Source organism: Cyprinus carpio, chromosome B6 (genome assembly GCF_018340385.1).
Source record: "Cyprinus carpio isolate SPL01 chromosome B6, ASM1834038v1, whole genome shotgun sequence".
NCBI lineage: Eukaryota > Metazoa > Chordata > Actinopteri > Cypriniformes > Cyprinidae > Cyprinus > Cyprinus carpio.
In genome coordinates, this window is record NC_056602.1 from 11,980,517 (window position 1) to 12,000,625 (window position 20,109).

Below are 20,109 nucleotides of genomic sequence, written 5' to 3' on the forward strand. Positions count from 1 at the left end.
TCTGGTTCTGTTAGGAAATGGCCCAAAACCATCAAGGATATTTCATGAATTGATAATTTTTTAAAAAAGAAACAAGACTGATTAATAAAATTTAAGCGACCGTTGTATTAAAAAACATTTTTTTTTCCCTCTCTCCCCCCTCCCCATTGTCATTTGTGTTACTATTTTCCAACTTCTCAACCATTATGCGCTCCACACTCCTGTCCAGTAGGTGGCGGGAATGCACCATTCAAGTGGGTCTGCCAACCGCCATTTATACCAGAAGGAGAAGAACCAGGAAGTTGGTCACCAGATAACACGGTCAGCAGCGGTCACCGGTACGGATCAAGTAGTCCCCGACATGGCACTTAAAATGATGGGAAGCTGTATGCTCTTCCTGTTTGTGTTTCTCGTTGAAGGTAAGAATCAATTTGTTTCTGTAAGCTATTTTTAACACTTTACTTTTTATGTGACAAAAAATTATGCATTTTCAACTCTGCCCATCAACTTTAAACTTAAAATCTTGCCTTTTATTCAGCGCTATTTTAGACATTAGTATAATACGTGAACACAATGATTTGCTTGTATAAATACACTTTATGGAAGTAATTGTTTGTATCTTTAGTTTTCCTTTTCTGGAGTGTAGAAATGGTGAATGAAAGTGACATCTAATCTTTAAAATGCTTGTGATCACGTATTTCTAAACCTGTAATTTCATAATGATCATTGTTTTAAAATGTAACATGTATGTAAATGAATGTGGTATAATTGTACATTTGACCAATGACCAATCAAAAAAGGGGAAACAGCACATTTCAAGTTTTTTCTCTAAAGTTTGCATGCCTGCAAACTCAAGAAGTAGTAAAGATATTTGAATGGTCTTAGCTATAGACAAATCCGGCGAAACACGGAAGTAAAGCAGCGCCGCCATTACTGCGTGCCTTGCTGCTAAGGAAGTAGCAGAAGTAGCGTGTTGGTCCCGTAGGCGGCTGTAGCAGATGTTAGCTGTATTAACAGTTATTTTTTAGTTTTTTTAGTACGTATGCTGTCCAGTGAAGCCGAGAAGAGCGTGTTGTGTGGTTGGCTGAGTGAAAAGCATGAGAGCGTGTGAAAAGCGTCAATTGCGTGTGGTCTCACATTTTATTGCATATGTATTAGTTGTTTGAAGAGTAAAAAAAATCAGTGGGTCTTAACGCAATTACAGTCGGCAAGTCGGTCGGACTAAAAGGGGAAAAAAACAATTAATTGGGCCAGTCCTAAATTGACAGGGTCGGTCACGTTATGGCAAACAATAATATTTTTAAGGATGGCCTAATAGTTATTTGAAATTTGTGAAGCTTGTGAACATATTATCAACACAGCTAGTAATGACAGCGTTCGGTTTTATTTTTGTCATCAATTAATACACTTCTTAATTACATTACATTACATTACATATTTGTTTGGTTTTTGTTTTTGTTGTGAATTTATACACTTCTGTGTAGCGCTTTTTACGATACAAATCATTACAAAGCAACTTTACAGAAAATTAAGTTTCTACAATATTTACTAGTAGCTTATCAGTGGTGACTGTCAGTTCATGTGCATACGGCAGAAATGTTCAGAAAAATCAATAAAAGACGTAAACAAACAGACGATTAACACTATTAACAGCAATTATGCAATCAAACTTATAGCAAAATGTGGTAGTTCTGTATGTTGTCTCTGGGTTAGCATCATCTGAGGTCCTCTGAGGGGCTGGCATCATCTCTTCTCAGGTGTTCTGGATCCAGACTGAAGCTTGTGTAAATCCTAGTTATCACGGGATGTAAATCCCATGGCAAAACAGAGAAACAAATAGAGACATAATTAGCGTAGCTGCTGTTCCAGCCAAGTAAAATTAATTCGTTTAACCCCAAGCTAAAGAATAATAATGCACATTTGATCAGATATAACTGCAGTCCAAATTTATGAGATGCATTATTTGAATGCTTGGCCAAAGAGATGTTTTTAATCTAGATTTAAACAGAGAGAGTGTGTTTGAACCCCGAACATTATCAAGAAGGCTATTCCAGAGTTTTGGAGCCAAATGTGAAAAAGCTCTACCTCCTTTAGTGGACTTTGCTATCCTAGGTACTATTAAAAGTCCAGCGTTTTGTGACCTTAGGGAGCGTGACGGGTTGTAGCGTGGTAGAAGACTAGTTAGGTACGCAGGAGCTTAGCCATTAAGGACCTTATAAGTAAGTAATAATATTTTGTAACTGATACAGAAATTAATAGGTAGCCAGTGCAGAGACTGTAGTATTGGGGTAAATATGATCATATTTTCTTGACCTGGTAAGGACTCTAGCCGCTGCATTTTGGACTACCTGTAGCTTGTTTAATGAGGATGCAGGACAACCACCTAGAAGTGCATTACAATAGTCCAGTCTAGAGGTCATGAACACATGAACTAGCTTTTTCTGCATCAGGAACAGGTAAACATGTTTCGTAGCTTGGCAATGTTTCTAAGATGGAAGAATGCTGTTTTTGTAACATGGGAAATATGATTGTCAATGAATTACCTTTATCAGTAAGTTTTGGCCACTTGCCTGACATCATCTACCCAATGTTCCCTTTCACCAGACATTTTCTTTAATGAGCAGGATCCGCTTTCATTGAAATGTCATTAGAGGGCACCGGCAAGTGTCACACCGTCACACTTCACAGGCACGCAGCAAAGGGGACAGGCAAGATGGTGGCGCCCATAGAGTTCGCGGCGGATTTGTGTATACGTCTTAAAAAACTTTCCAGATGACTTTTCTTTTAAAGAGGAATGTCTGAAGAACAAATAATGTTGAAATTTAGAGATGCATCTCGTTTCTTTCTGTCAAGACAACTGCATTTAAAAATATTTGAGTGCCATAAATGTTATTTTTCTAAAGTTTGCATGCAAGTGCATTTAAAGTTCAAGCTTTAAATGTGTGATTTAATTTATTTAAAATTCATTTAGAATTCCCCCAAAATTCAAGATATGGAGGCAAAAAAAAAATTATGTATGACTGCCTATAATCAGATATTTCTATGTGTGTGTATATATATATATATATATATCTATATATATATATATATATATACTATATATATATATATATATATATAATATTAGGGTTGTGCCGATAGACGATAGAATTGTGTACGATGATAGTCAGAGATATCGACGTAAGCAGATGTCTTCTGTCGATAGTCAAGATGATATTAGGCTCATTCTCCAATTAATGGATTAAATGATAATAATAATAACTCAGACGTATTATTGTTATTAGGCGGCCTATTATAATCTGCTGTCAAACTGCCCAGTTGTTTCACTTCATCACCGCATTTCACACACACACACACATACACAAGCGCGTGCAAAAGAGGATTAGAACCTGTAGTCGCAGAAGAAGTCCGCTTTCACAAGCGCGTGCAAAAGAGGATTAGAACCTGTAGTCGCTGAAGAAGTCCGCCCACACATTTAATGGCTGGGTACACGGCAACGCGCTCTTCTCAAACATGAGAGATTAACTCTTTCTTGGCGTTACAAATAAAGACAAAATAAAAAACAAGGCGGCAGTGGTTCTCGCGTAGTCCTTCTACGTCATCACCACATAGTAGTGCATTTAAAAGTGAAGTGATCAGTCTCTTAAAGGGGCACACCGCACTATAATGTGATGCATGCAAAATACATATTTTTGGCCGTTACAAAGTCTCCATCCACAAAACAGATGTACATCGTCTGCAGATAGAAGGTATGCTCATTGCACTTTAACAAGTAATCTGAATGGCCTATATATATGCAATATTTTAAACGAGCCCTCACTAAATGAGTTTGTGGGCACAGTATGTTAGAACGCATCTCATTCTTGTTTCTGTGGCGGTGTGCATCGGTCTCGTCATGAGGCTGATGCATCAGTTCAATTTAACTTTACTCCAAATATATCAACTTACCTGTTTTTGAATACTTTATATTTAACGTGTTCATTTATGCCCAATATTAGTGTTAAACTGCTGGACTTTAAATGAAATCTACTCTTGATTTTCACCGTTGACTGATTTTGCAGAACACTGATAACTTCCGTGTGCAGCATGCGCGGCAGATTTGTCACAGGACGCGCGGTATGACAGTTGCGTCCGACTATATATGAAATAGCTCTTATAAATAGAGTATTTTTATATTTAACGTTAGTTTATCAGTATGTTTGAAAGTATTTCGATTATTGGAGATTCCACGGGCTCTTTCTCGCACACCTGTGTGGTTTAAAAAAACCAAATAGTTATGATTTTGAAGAACAAAGAGTCTCTCTCTTACTCCACCCATGCACCATAATATTGTGTATCGTCGATCTGACGGGCTGACGATATGACGATTTGAAAAATGACCCATATCGCCCAACAGTAATGTATATCCAATCTATTTATCATATAATCTGATATAGTTAATCAATATCATTACCCCCCCCCCCCCCCAAAATACATTCCCTCCTGGATTTCGCTGCTCTTTTTTTGTTTTTTTACAGCCTAAAATGACTGATTTTGCTGCGGCTTTTCTCAATTTACAGTGATATGTGCAGCATTTTTTTTTTTTGCAGTGAAAATATACCACGGACAACATTCTTCATACACTATTATGACTTTTCTGATTCGAGAACCACTGGTATAGACTCCAGACTAAGGTTTGAGGACACCAGCACTAGTGCCATTAAGTTCTGCAGAAGGTGGCACCAGCACCTGACAGTAAAGCACTCACCCTAATCACACATGTACATCTCAGAGACATCTAATGTCTGCATTTACATATGCAAGATGTATTTTTAAGAGTGCTTGTTCATCTGCAGTATGTCTCTAAGATGTTTCGTGTCAGATGTCAAATAGACATTTATTAGAATGCATGTAAAACTGCTTCTGAGATGTTTTATCAGAGTACACTGCAGATGATTCCCAGATCTTTAGCAGACTTCTTACAGATAATAAATAATGATAAAATGTACTTTTATTACTGTCATTCATTATTTCTAACTATAATTTAATACAAACCCGATTCCAAAAAAGGCGCTCCTAGCAAAACTTACTCAAATGTTATGAAACAAACAGCGGATTGGTCTCTGTTTAGATCGGGAGTGAAAGAGAGAAACATAAGGATGACGCAGATATATAGTTTATGTACGAACTGTAATTATTTATTCTGCAATCGGCGCTAAAACGTCACCTGTACGGAACATCGTTTTGTACGGAACATGGTTAGTCTACGTTGAACTGTAATTATTTATTCTGCAATCGGCGCTAAAACGTCACCTGTACGGAACATCGTTTTGTACCTGTGCTGAGCACTCCTATGCAACGCTCAATGATCGATCTCGTCCGTGAGTGCACATAGTTGTACAATACAGCCAAAAATACCGGGTATGCTGGAATCTCTTCGAAATTTGTCCTAAGTGCGTGTGGCATCCTCCTGGGTGTGTAGACGAAAATGTATGTAAGCCCGACTTTGAAGGGCAAGAGACACTCGTCGTATCGCCTGGCAGGCTGTACTTCTGCTTACATTTACCATATCAGTGAATGTATTTTGGAAAGATCCACTGGCATAAAATCGAAGAGATATTAGCACCTGCAGTGTTGGGGACAGAGCTCAGTTCCTGTCTGTTGCGTGCTGTAACTGTGGTGATAACTCGTTGATTCATTCTAACAGTTCAACCCTGCTGAAACGAAACCTGTCTCCATATATCTGTAAAACCTGACAAGTAACTTAACTCAAACCGTTTGAGTAAACAGATATCCTTAAAAACCTGACAAGTTAGGTTTACTCAAACAGTTTGAGGAAACCGATTGCCTTAAACCATTTAAGTGTTAAAACTAACACACTGTAAAACCCGACAAGTAACGTAACCCAAACCTTTTGTGTAAACAAATATCCTTAAAAACATGACAAGTTGGGTTTACTCAAACTGTTTGAGGGAAACCGATTGCCTTCAACCATTTAAGTTTTAAAACGTAATAGTTGTGAGTACTCTGAACTTAATTCAGTTGAGTTCACTGAAAGAAGATATACATTGCAATTAAGTAATTAAGTGATTAATTGAGTGATAATTGAGCATTAGTGATGAACACCTGCTGTTAACAAACAGAATCACTGAAGAAAAGAGAGAAAGGAACTACAACTGACTTCAGACACAGCCTCACTAAAACCTGACAAGTTATGTTAACTCAAACTGTTTGAGGAAACCGATTGCCTTAAACCATTTAAGTTTTAAAACTAATAGTTGTGAGTACTCTGAACTTAATTCAGTTGAGTTCACTGAAAGAAGATATACATTGCAATTAAATAATTAAGTGATTAATTGAGTGATAATTGTGAATTAGTGATGAACAGCTGCTGTTAACAAACAGAATTACTGAAAGAAAGAAGAGAGAAAGGAACTACAACTGACTTCAGACACAGACTTAGATAAAATAAACTGAAATAAAATACATTAAATCTCTCAGGATCTGATTAAACAACCCCACAAACAGCATCACCAGCTCCAGTTATTAATAACCAGACTGACTTTATTTCTGTCAGACGTCTACAGAAGATCTGATTGAGAATTAACTAAGGTTTGGATGTTGATTTATTGTTTCATTTGAAGTAACCATGTTAGAGATCAGTGTTTGCTTTAGTTGGGCTCTTGACCCTTGATTTTTGTCTTAGTTTTTTCTTTGGCTGTTGTAACCATTTGTTGTAACTCGAAAGCCCAGAGAAAATATCATCAGGTGTTATATCATCAGGTGTTATACACACACGCGCGCACTTTTATCCAAAGCAACTTACAGTGCACTCAGGTTATCATTTTTTTTATTTAACCTGTACCTAGATGTTGGTTGTTATACTGTATATTGATGATAATCATTGATTATTGAACAGTTTGGAGTCTAATCTTTGATGAAATAGGTGTTGTGTAATTAATTGGGATTGATAACAGTAAAAGTGATTCTAAGAGACAGTGGTTCTGTGATAATCAGTTAATATGAAGAACTTTCCAAACAGTTTGGTTTTCTGTTGTGTCACTTAGTCACACACAGACATCAATAATCAGCATATGAACCTCAACAATGGTGACCATAAAAAAAAAAACAAACAAAAAAAAAAAACAATAAAGAATAGAATGCTGGGGAGCCATGGATGAGTTTTGTACTACAATAGTACCCAGCATGCATTGCAGCATTTTTTTTTTTTTCTTGTAACCATTGTTGAGGTTCATATTCTGACAAAAAGAAAAAAAATTATAATGATTGGCAGCTTAGAAGTTCAGTATGTTTGGAAATGCCTTTATATCACTGGTTGTGAAAGAACCACTGACTTTTTTGAATGGCTTTCATTGTAATCAACTGAACAAACTATAGAAAGGGAGCACCTGTAAGATTTTGAACTCTGAACAGCTTCATAATTGATGATTATTATCACCAATATGCTGTATAACAACCAATACCTGATCATATTTTCTCTGGGTTTTCTGAGTTATAACAAACATGCTTCAAAAACACATGGTTACAACATCCGAAAAAATTAATCTAAGACAGAAATCAAGGGTCAAGAGCCCAACTAAAGCAAACACTGATCTCTAACATGGTTACTCTAAATGAAAACAATAAATCAACATCTAAACCTTAGTTAATTCTCAATAAGATCTTCTGTAGACTTCTGACAGAAATAAAGTCAGTCTGGTTATTAATAAGTGGAGCTGGTGATGCTGTTTGTTAACCGCAGTGTTCATCACTAATGCTCAATCAGCACTTAATTAATCACTTGATTACATAATTGCAAAGTTTTAAAACTTACATGGTTTAAGTAAAGGCAATCTGTTTACTCAAACGGTTTGAGTTACTGTGACTTGTCAGGGTTTACAGTGCAGTGGTTCTCAACCCGCGGGCCGTCACGAATTCAAATGCGGCCCACCAAAAAAAATAACTTTCAGTTTTACAATTCATTTTAGTTTTTACATTTCATTTAAAAATGTACTAAAGAAATATAAGCTATAGCCTAATGTTTTTATGTAAAATTATTTTGTTTTCATATATTATTTTCAGACATGAGCAGACCTACTCACATAATGTTCCGCATTTAATGAACACATAAAAGCGCGCGCACTTTGGCAGAATTAAATAGTCATCAACAGCCATTAGTTCGGTAAAATTGAGCATCAGGAATGGACAAATTTGTTTTTAAGGGAGTAAAAAGAAATGTGGAAATGCCAGCAACAGAGAATGAACACATACAAACAAGAATAGTCACAGTATCAGCAGTGCTGGATTTTCGGTTTGCGCCGTAACTCTTGAAGAAGTTCAGGCAAATAGAAACACCCATACTACGCAGCATCATCCTTAATTGCAGAAATGTGGCAAAACATCTCTGGAGAGGAACCTCATATTATTAAATTCGAAAGTGCTTTCCGTATTTGGATCAACATAGGCTACATTTGTGAACGACATTTTCTGCAATGTCGCGCGTCAAGTCATGCTCCCGTGCGCGTCTTACAGACTGCAGTCTGAACTTCATTGTGCTGTTACTCCTTTCGGGCCGAATTTCACAAAATTTGGTCAGCTCCCGACAGCATCAGGTGTTTTATTTATGGGGAGTAGGAATTATTTATTTATTTCAATTAATGTAATCGATTAGATATCATAATATTTAGGCTATAATATTATAAATATGGTTGTTTTGTATTGGTGACATAAAAAGTACATGATATGCATGCGGCCCGTGAGACTTGCACTTGGACCATAGTGCGGCCCAGTGGAAAAAAAGGTTGGGAACCCACTGAAAAAGAGGATTGAGAACCACTGATCTAGAGAGGATTGGCGCAGTCTCTCATTACTCTTTCATGCCTGAAAGCCTGTCTATCGTGTAGCCTCTTGTAAGAAGTGAAATATTTCCTTATGAAATGAATTCTTTGTGAAGCCAGACTTCAGGAACTCTTGCAATGCAAATGCAGAGCACCCAAAACAATGGACTTTGATCTCCTCGTGGAGCCAAACACTCAAGAACTCTCGCAATGATTTGATCAGATAGGAAGATCTAGAAGAAAGACCATTTACTCTTTGATCCCTTCACCCATCCTTTTCTCCCTGGGTACATGGTCCAGGTCAAATGTTGACAGAGAAATGCCAAGAACTCAAGTTACTATTCTCACATGAAACATGTACTATATCTTCGGATTCATGATTGTAAAACTTTTCATGTTTGGTATCATTTTAAAGGTCTTTGTGCGATTGGTAAATTGGTCTCAATTTCAAAGTAGTCATTTATATTATGAGAAAGATTGAAAACTTTTGTAGAATTGTGTTCTTCTGTGAAGGGGGTGTGTCCCCCTTTAGGGGTCTTTGAGAATGTTTTATCTCCAGCCAGGTGTGACCCTTATGTGACCACGGGAACCTAAAAAAAAAAAACAGAAGGTCTTTTATGTTTTTAAAACTGATTTGAAGATTTATTTGTTGTCTGGTCTGAGTAGTTAAGGGAAGTGACAAAACCACTACTGCACGATTCTGTTGCCAGAAAGCCCGTAGTGGTGAAGTGTATTTCATATGCTCCACTTACTATGTATCTTCCTGAAGTCAGGTATACTATTATTTATTCAGAAATGTAATTGTGTTAAACACATTGTGCCTACAGAGCACACTGTATAGTTGTTTGTGCTACTACATGTACACATTGGCTAGTTAAGTTTATTCTCTAAAACACCTGAGTGCTTTGCTATGCATTTAGACCATGTGTCTTAAATTAGGATAACTGTTACATGTGTGACTATGTTAAATTTGTGTGCCTCCTGCATGGATTACTTGGCCGTTCCCAATATGGCTACAGTGTCTTGTGCAGGAGTAAAGTTGGCAACACAACTACAATGTGATTTACAATTACACTATCCTTTCTAAATTGGCTTCTAATTATTTTCATTATGTAATTGACATGATACAATTTTACCTGACCTGATAATAAATTGTTATATTTGATTTATTCTGCATTATTCTTAATTCATTATTACTAGTAGATTAAAGCAAAGGTATTACCTCAAATCTGTGTTCAGGATTGTTCATACGAAAGGTTTTATATGGAGCATGGTGCACATCAATTGAGTCCATTTCGATTTCTGACTATCACTGTCTTAAATAAGTTGCAGTTTTCGTAAATATATAAAAAACTATGCTTTTTATTACGAGTAAGCAGGGCGCGCGACCGACTTAAAGGTAGATATTTACCCTGGCATCCAATGTTTAAGATCAGACTGACGAGTTTTGTGTTCGGGAAGAGCATTCAATCGGCCAAAATGTTACTTCTAAAGCGATACCGGGTCTGCAGTGAACGAATAATTGAAAGTATGGGATTTCCAGAATACTCAAATATCTAAATTAATAAACAATCGATATCTGTGATCAGCTTTTGATAGAAATATTGCCTAAATTTAATGATCACGTGAAATTGGAGTCAGATTGAACACGGAGCTAGACTAAAATTCAAACTAAATCATGATAAATCAAGAAGCGCAAATAAAAGACCGAATACGCATTAAACCTTCGACCAGGCCGCTGGATTCCGCTTTTTGGGCCGGCGGGTAGATCCTTACACTGTATATCAGACGCGCCATTGACTTGTAATTTTTTTATTTATTATGTTTATTATCACTATGGAAACAAAGTCAAGGCTTTTTTCACTTTACAACCTACCTTTGATTAGGCGTAAGATTTAGTCCCAGACGTAGCACTACGCGAGATGGTGCAACGGGTATACATTCTACGAACAACTTAAAGTGCATTTTACGTCCAGCCTCGTCTGACGACCGGGTGTACGTCCAGTGGTGCAACCAGCCCCAGGTTATTTTAGCCAACATAGAAATCCCAGCCAGTACATGTCCCCGAAAAATGGCACGTCTGGCCTAATATTAATGCCACTTCAGATGCAGATTCTGAGCCACCTCTGCACTGGAAAGACACATTTTGTTGATTTCATTTGATTGGTAACAACCCTATAGTGCAAATTTTGTTGATACTGATTTTATTTGATTTGTAACAAAGCAAGCAACATGAAAGATAATGCTTATGTTTAGGGATGCACCGAAATGAAAATTCTTGGCCGAGGCCATGTATTTTGCCAGTTATGCTAACGCTCTGCGCTAACGTTCGCCTTAAAAACTCACTCTGGGGGGACCGCTAGAATATTTTAAAATCACCAGTGAAAAAGTTAAGAGTGTGTACCTAGTTTATGCCGGTTGCTATTTGATAACGTCATGTAATTTTTCGGTACAATTTATTCTGTCTTTTCTCTTATTTTTGGCTGAACACGAGAGAGTTTTTTTAAAAATATTTTTTGGCCGAATAATTTCGGTTTGCTGAAACATTTGGTGCATCCCTACTAATGTTTAAAAACACAAATGTTTTAAAAATGGCCTCGTAAAGGTAAAAATGCCCATAAAAGTAAAAAATGAATTTAAACATAATGGAAAAGTTAATTTCTGTTACTCCTGCAAACTAACCACTGCACAGAATATGAAGAATATCAAAAGCTTTGACCACAGCAGTCCTGAACCTCCCGAAATACTGGCACAATAACACTCTGCAAAATATTGTCTAATTATTATTATCGACAGAGTTCCAGAAAATATCAAGTTATCCTTTGTCATATTGTACATCCCTACAGTAGTGTATATATAATCCATAGTTATACCGTCTTTATCGTCAGCCTGTGAGAACACGATACACGATATCATGCTAATTTATTGAATTATTTAATAATTTGATTTTATAACCAGAGAGTGAACCGACTGCAGCATAAAGCTAAAAGCAGCTTAATGTCAGTGTAATCCACTAACTACACACATCTTTTAGTCAAGTAGCATATGGATGGTTGTCATCACATTACATTTTTAATATCACTGAATTTGTATTTAACAACAGTTTAATTAAAACATTGTAAGTTATTAATTATAATGCTTACATATACTTCAAAAAGTCATTCAAACAGCAGCTACAGAAAACGAGCAAAAAACATGTACATTATCAAAAAACATCACTGACTTCAGTCTTATGCAGGTTTATGCACAAAAACACTCAGATTATAAATTAGTGAAATATTAATTAGATAATTATACTGGCCTGATAATAATCACAGCAGATATCTCTGACTATCAGCGATACACAATACTGTCGTCTGTCGGTACAACTCTACCCTGCAGTTTAATAGATATTTATACATTGGTCCCCAAATATGTGCAACATACAGATTCACACACACACACACACACACACACACACACACACACACACACACACACACTTGTAACACACACACACACACACACACACACACACACACTTGTAATATAAGCACTAAAGCGTAAAGATGCATTTTGTGTCACTCTAAACACTGATGATATCAAAAAACAAACATGACACAGTGCGCTGGTACTTTAATGGCACTCTCATAGCTGTGATCAATGGAAATGCCAGCACAAGCTGTTCGCTCTGATCAATGATCCCACTACTAGTTGCCAGACTGAAGGTGGACTGTGAGACTGGATTTCTGATCATCACAAACATCACAACTGAACACACTGGACGTTATGAAGCAGAGATCATCAGAAGTGAGGGTTCAGGAAAAAGACAAAACTTGAACAGAACCTCCAAGTGTAACAGCACAAAAATCATCCACAAAAGTAGCATCTTCGTTAGCAAGATCAGTAAATCATTTCTCTCTGACTGTCAGTGGTGAGTCATTTTAATGTCATTTTCCCTGTAATAATTGAACCGTGATCTCCAGACCTCTTTATTGTCTTTTCCTGTATGTTAATGATTTGTTACAGTTTGGACCCTTTTTCTGAATCCTTAACAGTCTTAATTATAACTCATCACTCTGACTGGTTGAACAGCTGATATTATTAGTGTGAAACTGCAGCTGAAATGAACAGAACTGCTATAATAACTTATTCCTTTCAATATCAATTTGTGTGTTCTTAAAAGCTGACAAAAATGAGGAAAAAACTCCAAGATGTACCACAGGACCAAAAGATTGACACAAGTGTGTGTGTGTCATCCCCTTTTTTTTTTTTTTTTTTGGTCAAATTATTACAAATCACACAAAGCATATTACGGTGTTATTATAAAATCATATTGTTCTGATTTGGATCTATGAGTAGCTACTTAGAGGCACATCTGACGTCTTCTGGAAGCTGGTTTCATCTCATCATGTTTTAAATGAACTAGATGTTATGAACTGGTTTGATCTTTGTAATCTGAGAGCTCTTTGTTTTTAAACCATCAATAATATGAAATAATCTCTGTATGTTAATAGATAAATAAGTTTTTGACATCTACACACTGGCCCTGTAAAGGTGTCCAGAGAATATATATACAGTGAAAATAGCATAAACACACTGTCAGATTTCCTCACACTAATGATGGTCTGTCTTTATCTGTTCCAGGTTCAGGTCTGTCTCCAGCTGTTCCTGGTTCAGGTCTGTCTCCAGCTGCTGTAGCAGGAGTTGTTGGTGTTGCTGTAGCTGCTGTAGCTCTTGTGGTGTGATTTACTTTCACCGCAGGAGATCCAGAAATGGTAAGCATCTTCTACAGATACTGTAGTGAGAGGCATTTTTTTTTCCTTTTGCAAAAATTGGTGTTTAATTGTGTATAATGATTATTCCCAAAACAGACATGAAGAAAAACAAACAAGTGCTAGAACTAGTGTCTAAGGATGAGGTAAGATACTGCACTACTGTAGTGTGTCTTTAGATCTGTGTTTGATTTCACCTGCACTGACAAAATCATCTCAATAAGAAACACGTTTAAAACAGTTTAATTCACTGACTGATGACAGATGTGCTGATTTTCAGAGTTTCTGTGGCTGTAAATAACACTGTTCATTTCTCTTTCTTCACCTTCTGTGAATCTTTCTTTTCTTACAGAAGCAGAATGAAGAAAGGCACATGATCTGAGAAAAACGCAACAGCTTACGCTAAAAAAATACATAGTAGGAAAATTATGGAATTATACTTGCTTAAAAAAAATTGAAAACTTTATAAAATTTTATGTAACTTTTTCAGAAACTATCTGAAAATATGCCATTACAAAAGAAGAAAAACACAATGAAAATGAAAAAACACGAACTCAGTCGCACAAATTTAACAGGCTCTTCAAATATGCTTCATTTTTTGTTAATGTTTTTCAAAGATTCGTTTTCGCTAATCGTGGATTCTGAATGCATTGCCAACAGATTTTGCTTACGCTTCGCAGTTTTTCTTTTGGTGTTTTGACACAAACCTCTCGTGGGGGGCGGGCTTAACAGTGATCTACTCTGATTGGATAGTGAGCTTTTGATGGACAGGTGCTCTCTGACCGGGAAATACAGACGTCACTCAGTGGCGCGCATATTGGAAAGCTCTCGCGGTGATTCATGTTTCATTTTTTTTTCATTTTCATTGTGATTTTTCCTTTTGTAATGGCATATTTTTGATAGTTTCTGAAAAAAGTTACGTTCAGTTTTTTAAAGTTTCGTTCATTTTTTGAAGCAAATATAATTACATAGAAAATGAGATTGTGTTTTGAGCTGAAATATTGAAGTGCTTTGCACTCTGATTAAGAGCTCAGTGTTACCTGTCATGGGGAAAAAACAGCTGTTACTAGAAACATATATATTATTAACTGTGTGATGCTTGCTTTCATAATGTCTTTTTCATTTGTAAATTTTTTCATTTAAATGCCTGTAATTATTTGCCAAAGGAATTTTCCTTCAAGAACATTTCAACTTTATTGGGACTCAGGATATGTTTTTGTGTAATAAATAATATCTTTATTAATATTTTAGGACTCAGGATATGTTTTTGTGTATGTGATTGATATTTGAGGTGTTACTATTTTGGTGAAATCCTTATGGAAAAAATAGCAATAATTCTTCCAGAACCAAGGCTAACTGTTGCACTGAAACTTATATTGCACTTATATTACATTTATATGCATTTATATTGCATAATAAAAAACTTTTTTAATAAACTGGTATAATGCTGCAAATGTGTTTATATTCGGCCACCATTCAGATCTGATTCTGAATTCTGATTATAATTATAGGCCTGTGTATGATTCGTTGATGTATATGCGCTTGTTAGGTAAATATTCAGGTTTCAGTTCAGCTGACAAATACTAGATTTGTATTTTCATGGTAGCTGCATACAAGTATAAAAAAAAAAGAAAAACTACAACATGAACATATTAAGAAGTTTATTCATATTAACAGTCTAATTAGGAATTGTAAAAAGAATAAAATGAAACATTAAAGAATATTGATCGTTTTGGGACACCAGATGGCCCCAATACACCAGATTCGGTTAATAAACCTTTTCCAGAGGAGTTCAGAGGAAAGCATTGGTAAGCAAAGCTTCATTTTAACATCACTAAACAATTAAACCACACATATTTTCATCTTTACAATTAAAACTACAATATATTTCAGAATATTTGATATCTGTTCTGTTTTCTTCTTTTAACCTCTTGTAGATCTGACGTCATTGACCAGAAGAACAGCAGCAGCTGCAGCAGCCACGCCCATCAGAGCAGTGACCACCAATCGCATCACAGCTTCAACTGTTCACAACAACTGATGTGGACTTCTGTAAATGAAATTGTCAATGAAAATTAATTATTTAATAAAGTCAATGTTTTTCAATGAGCTGACTGTAGTCTCTGTAGATGAACTCAAAAACTGAACTTTTTACTTAAGTGTAAAAATGAGAAAGTTATCTGCAGAATACAGCCTGTTTAGAAATACACGAGTGACTTCATTCAAGATCATTCATCATTTAATTCATCGTTTCTGGCATCTTGAGTTATCAGTTTCAGTAAGATCAACTAATTAATTTGGTGAATAAAAGATGCTCTAAGAGAAACATTAATGTAAACAATAAACACACAGAGTTGACTGATGTCCAGATGTGTGGTCTGGTTGCTGATGGGATTGTTGAGCACACAGCTGTAGCTGTTTTTATCCTGATATTCCACCTCCAGAGGTAGAGAGAGACTGATGCTGAGATCAGACACACTGATGCTGGACAATAAACTGTTTCCTTTGTACCAGGAGAGAGTCACATGACCCACATTTCACCACTGAACACAACAATGAACAATTCTGCTGTGATGATGATGATGATGATGATGATGAAGAAGAACAGTATGAACAGTATCTGTTAATGACAGGAACAGGCAGACAAGCTGAAAAGACATGAGACAAACTTGACTAGTTCAGGAAGTGTTTATTTGCAGCGTCAGTCAGTGTGTGAGTTTCTTATGACAGCGATCTTCACTTCTCTCTCCACATTTTATAAAATATTATTACACATGGACAAGTAACAAAGAAGAAACTGATGCTTAATTGAATTGATTTAGTTATTTATTTTATTACTTCGTTATCAAAATAAATGTAAAATAAATTACCTTTAATTTACATGTAAATAAAAAGGGTGAAACAAAAAAAGACTTTAAAGCTGAAAAAAAAAAAAACAGTTCTTTCTCACACTGTTGCTCTGTAGTTTGATAGAGTCCAGTGTGTTCCGTTCTGGTGTTTTGTGATGATTCAGAGATCCAGTTTGATGATCCACCTTCAGTCTGTCTCTGAATCTCTCATCAAGAACATCATCATATACAGTGATGCTGCTGGCCATTACATTAATTTCAGCTATTAAAGTGTTTTCAGATCCAAACCTCCAAAGAATCACATGTTCATCCATCATTTCAGTGACACCAGAGTGTAGAGTGACTGAATCTCTCTCCAACACTGACACTGACTCCACTGCATCTAAATCAGCAAACACACCTGAAGAACAGAGACACAGACTTGATGTTTTACTTAAATATTCCTTGCAGCACAAAACTGCAGTTCAGTTCAGTCTTTAAAGCCCCCAGATTTCTAAACATACACTCTGCTTACTCATGTACTGTGAAACATGCACAGATATATACACAACAAATTTACAGAAACACGTGCAGCATCCGTCATCAGTCCCTCTTCAGATCAGTCAGTCATCATTTCAGTGTCATTGATTATAAAGTGGTAAAGTCATTAATTATTTGAAATATAAAACAGATTCGCTGTTATTGTACCAGCCCTATGTTTCACAATATGTTGTTTTTGGAAATTATTATGAAATGTTATTTTGGAAATTCTTTGGCTGATTAAATTTGACTCTGAATCTCGGTAAATACAATCTATTAAATTCAACTAAAGCAGGGACGTGATGTCATAAAATGAATATGATTATAACTTAACCAACCAGACGACACAAGCAGAACAAAATAAACATGTGAACCATTTTCAGATAACAGCACTTGTGAACAGTGTGTGAACATGCATGTGTCAGATTGTGAACCCACGGGACAGTGTTGCATGAACTGCCAGAGTGTTGCATGATTCATCCACCAATAATATTTGAGCACCACCCACTCACTACAAATGCACACACTTCTGCTTGCATTGGTTATAAATATTCTGTTCTATATTATATGCAACAATGAATTTCAGATATTTTATTGTTTAATAAATATTTGCTCTTGAAAATGTAAACGGTTTTAGGAAGTTTACTAAGGTGTGTTTTCTCTTGGTGCCATCAGCAGATCACACACACGCACACACACACACGCACACGCACACATAAGCAGACACACACACAAAAAAGAATAAACCACATGCTTGAATATAATAAGCTGCCCCCTCACCTACCAACAGTTTAAACCTCATCTCATGAGTTCATTAGAAGTTTCACTTTGACTCAAGTGGCTAGAATTAGATGCATCACTCAGGGAGATTCTTGTTTTGTGTTTTCTGTTTTGTGGATAGTCTCAAGTTAGATATGGCCAAGAATCATCAGGAGCTATTTTATGAAAGTAACAGTTATCTGTTCAAGAACATAAAACAAGGCAATAAGGTTGTATCTATTTGGATTCCAGCACATTCATGCATTATAGGAAGTGAAAGCAGAAAATAGCCAATCAAGGTTTGGAAAAGTATAAAGAATTATAATGTTCAATACAAACAACAACAATATTTTGAAACAATAAACACTTAACAGGGAAACATCAGAATGGATTGTGTGGACACTGGAGCCACAGAACATGTGTTTGATATTTGAAGGAAATATGAAATGGGAGAGGAAGGATATGATTAACAGACATGGACAGGAATAGGACAACAGAAACATGGAGTAAAAACAATGGGATGTGATGGGAGTCGTGAACAAACTGCTTCCTAATAAATACAAGATTAAAGCCGAGAATATTGACATTACCTTATTGTAAAGTGTTACCAAGTATTTCTACAGTTATGTTTGTGTATTGTTGGTGTGCCTTGTTTTAGAAGCTTGTGTTTATGTTTGTGTGTTGTTATTGTTGTTTTTGAAGAAGCTTGGAAGGCAAGGTGAAGGTTGTAATACAGAGTTCCTTTTTTGGCTAAATTATTTATATTTAGCCTAAGTAAAGTGTTTAAATATATATGGTTTGTACTTTTATGCTTTTAGTCGTATTTATCAGTAAAAGCATGCATTTCATTGCTCATAATGAACTTTTGTCTGTGTCCATTGTAGAGTAGAATAATGAAAGCTAGCGTTAAAACTGTGGTTGAATGTAAAATAAAAAAAATCCCTCCTTTCCTTTGGTGGTGCGTCGCCCCAATCACCCTACCCTGGAGAAACCGCCACTGATGTGTGGTCTGGTTGCTGATGGGATTGTTGATCAGACAGCTGTAGCCGTTTTTATCCGGATATCTCCACCTCCAGAAGTATAGAGAGGCAGTGGTTTCCCAACCTTTTTTCAAACTCGCGGCCCACACAACGAAACACATACTGATTTGCGCGTCCAAACTGCAAAAAAAAATTACACTGACCCGCTATTGTTGGGTTATAACTTAGTATTCAGAAGCTATATTGTTAACTGTATTTATTGAACGAAACTAGGGCTGTGCGATATGGACAAAAAAAAAAAAAAAAAAAAAAAAAAAAACTTATCGCGATTTCTTTGATCAATTTTGCGATTTTCGATTTTAATTACAATTTTGACACACACAGATATGCTTTACAGTCAAAAATGCATTCAGGATGAATTTGTCACATATTTCCAAAAGAAAACCAATTAGAGCTTATCAAAAAAGTTGTAAACGTCTCTAGAACAGACATAAGTCAAAAATAATCACTATAGAAAAGGTGTAACAAAATGTCAAAAAAAATAAAATATAAAAAATAGATCCTGTGTCCAGGACTTTTTTCTTTTTTTGCCATACATTGTTTATAGAGCTCATTAATTGTAGCGGTTGCCTCAAGTTGTTGAAATAGATTTGTTATACATTATACAGGTTCACACGTACTCCGTTTGAAGTGCGTATATAGTAGTGTATGCGGTGCAGAAGCGCAGCAGCGACGAGCGCATTAATGTAAACGCGAAAGCACATTAAAATAATGCACGAGCGCGAATCTCTCCGCTCGCATGCAGATTTCTTTTGCTCTGTCACGAAACCAGACGTGCTTGCTCAGATACACGCACTGCTCTCGCCCGGAGAGAATGCGCGCACGCACTTTAAAACGTGTCTCCTCTCAAAACTGCGTCCTGTGCACTCACAACCCTCTCTATGGCTCATGTGCTAGATATTAATATTTTTGCACGCTTTTATTTCTAGCCTTTTTACCGCGTGCAGTGTGAACGCTCTGATCCGTTAACATGGGCTCGGTTCTGTTTGCAATCACAGGGAGGCCTATAACCGTGACGCTGTTAATTACTGTCTCTTATCTTGTACTAATTCATAGTTTTCTTACAGATGGAGAAAGACAGTAACTGGTTGTAAGATCAAAACACAGCAGTCTGAAAGCATCCCAAAAACATCAGTGAGAAGCTACTCCATCATTTCTATTGAACTGTTGAGTATTTATGATGAGCTTTTGTTGTGCTTATTAATGATAAAGCACTTTTATTTGTAATGGAAATATTAAATTCCCCGTTACTGTATTATTATGTTGTAGTATTGTATTACTTTTTGTTTTTAGTTTGTAATGTTTAATGTTAGTAATTTATGTTTTGTTTCTAAGTCCTTTATAAATTATAATAGCATTTACAGTGAGCTTCAATTTGCTAATTTATTGATGC

At 36.1% G+C, this 20,109-nt stretch overlaps 1 long non-coding RNA gene across 2 annotated transcripts; it reads left to right on the forward strand.

Annotated features, from left to right (window-relative positions):
* The first annotated feature begins 12,498 nt into the window (after positions 1-12,498).
* Positions 12,499-15,655, forward strand: LOC122137663. 2 transcript variants are annotated; one of them, XR_006155009.1, is made up of 3 exons: positions 12,499-13,552; positions 13,649-13,966; positions 15,487-15,655. It is a non-coding gene; the product is annotated as an uncharacterized LOC122137663 (long non-coding RNA). The 2 variants fall into 2 exon arrangements; XR_006155008.1 differs by lacking the exon at positions 15,487-15,655 and having other exon boundaries at positions 13,649-13,695; positions 13,902-14,107.
* Positions 15,656-20,109: the final 4,454 nt, after the last annotated feature.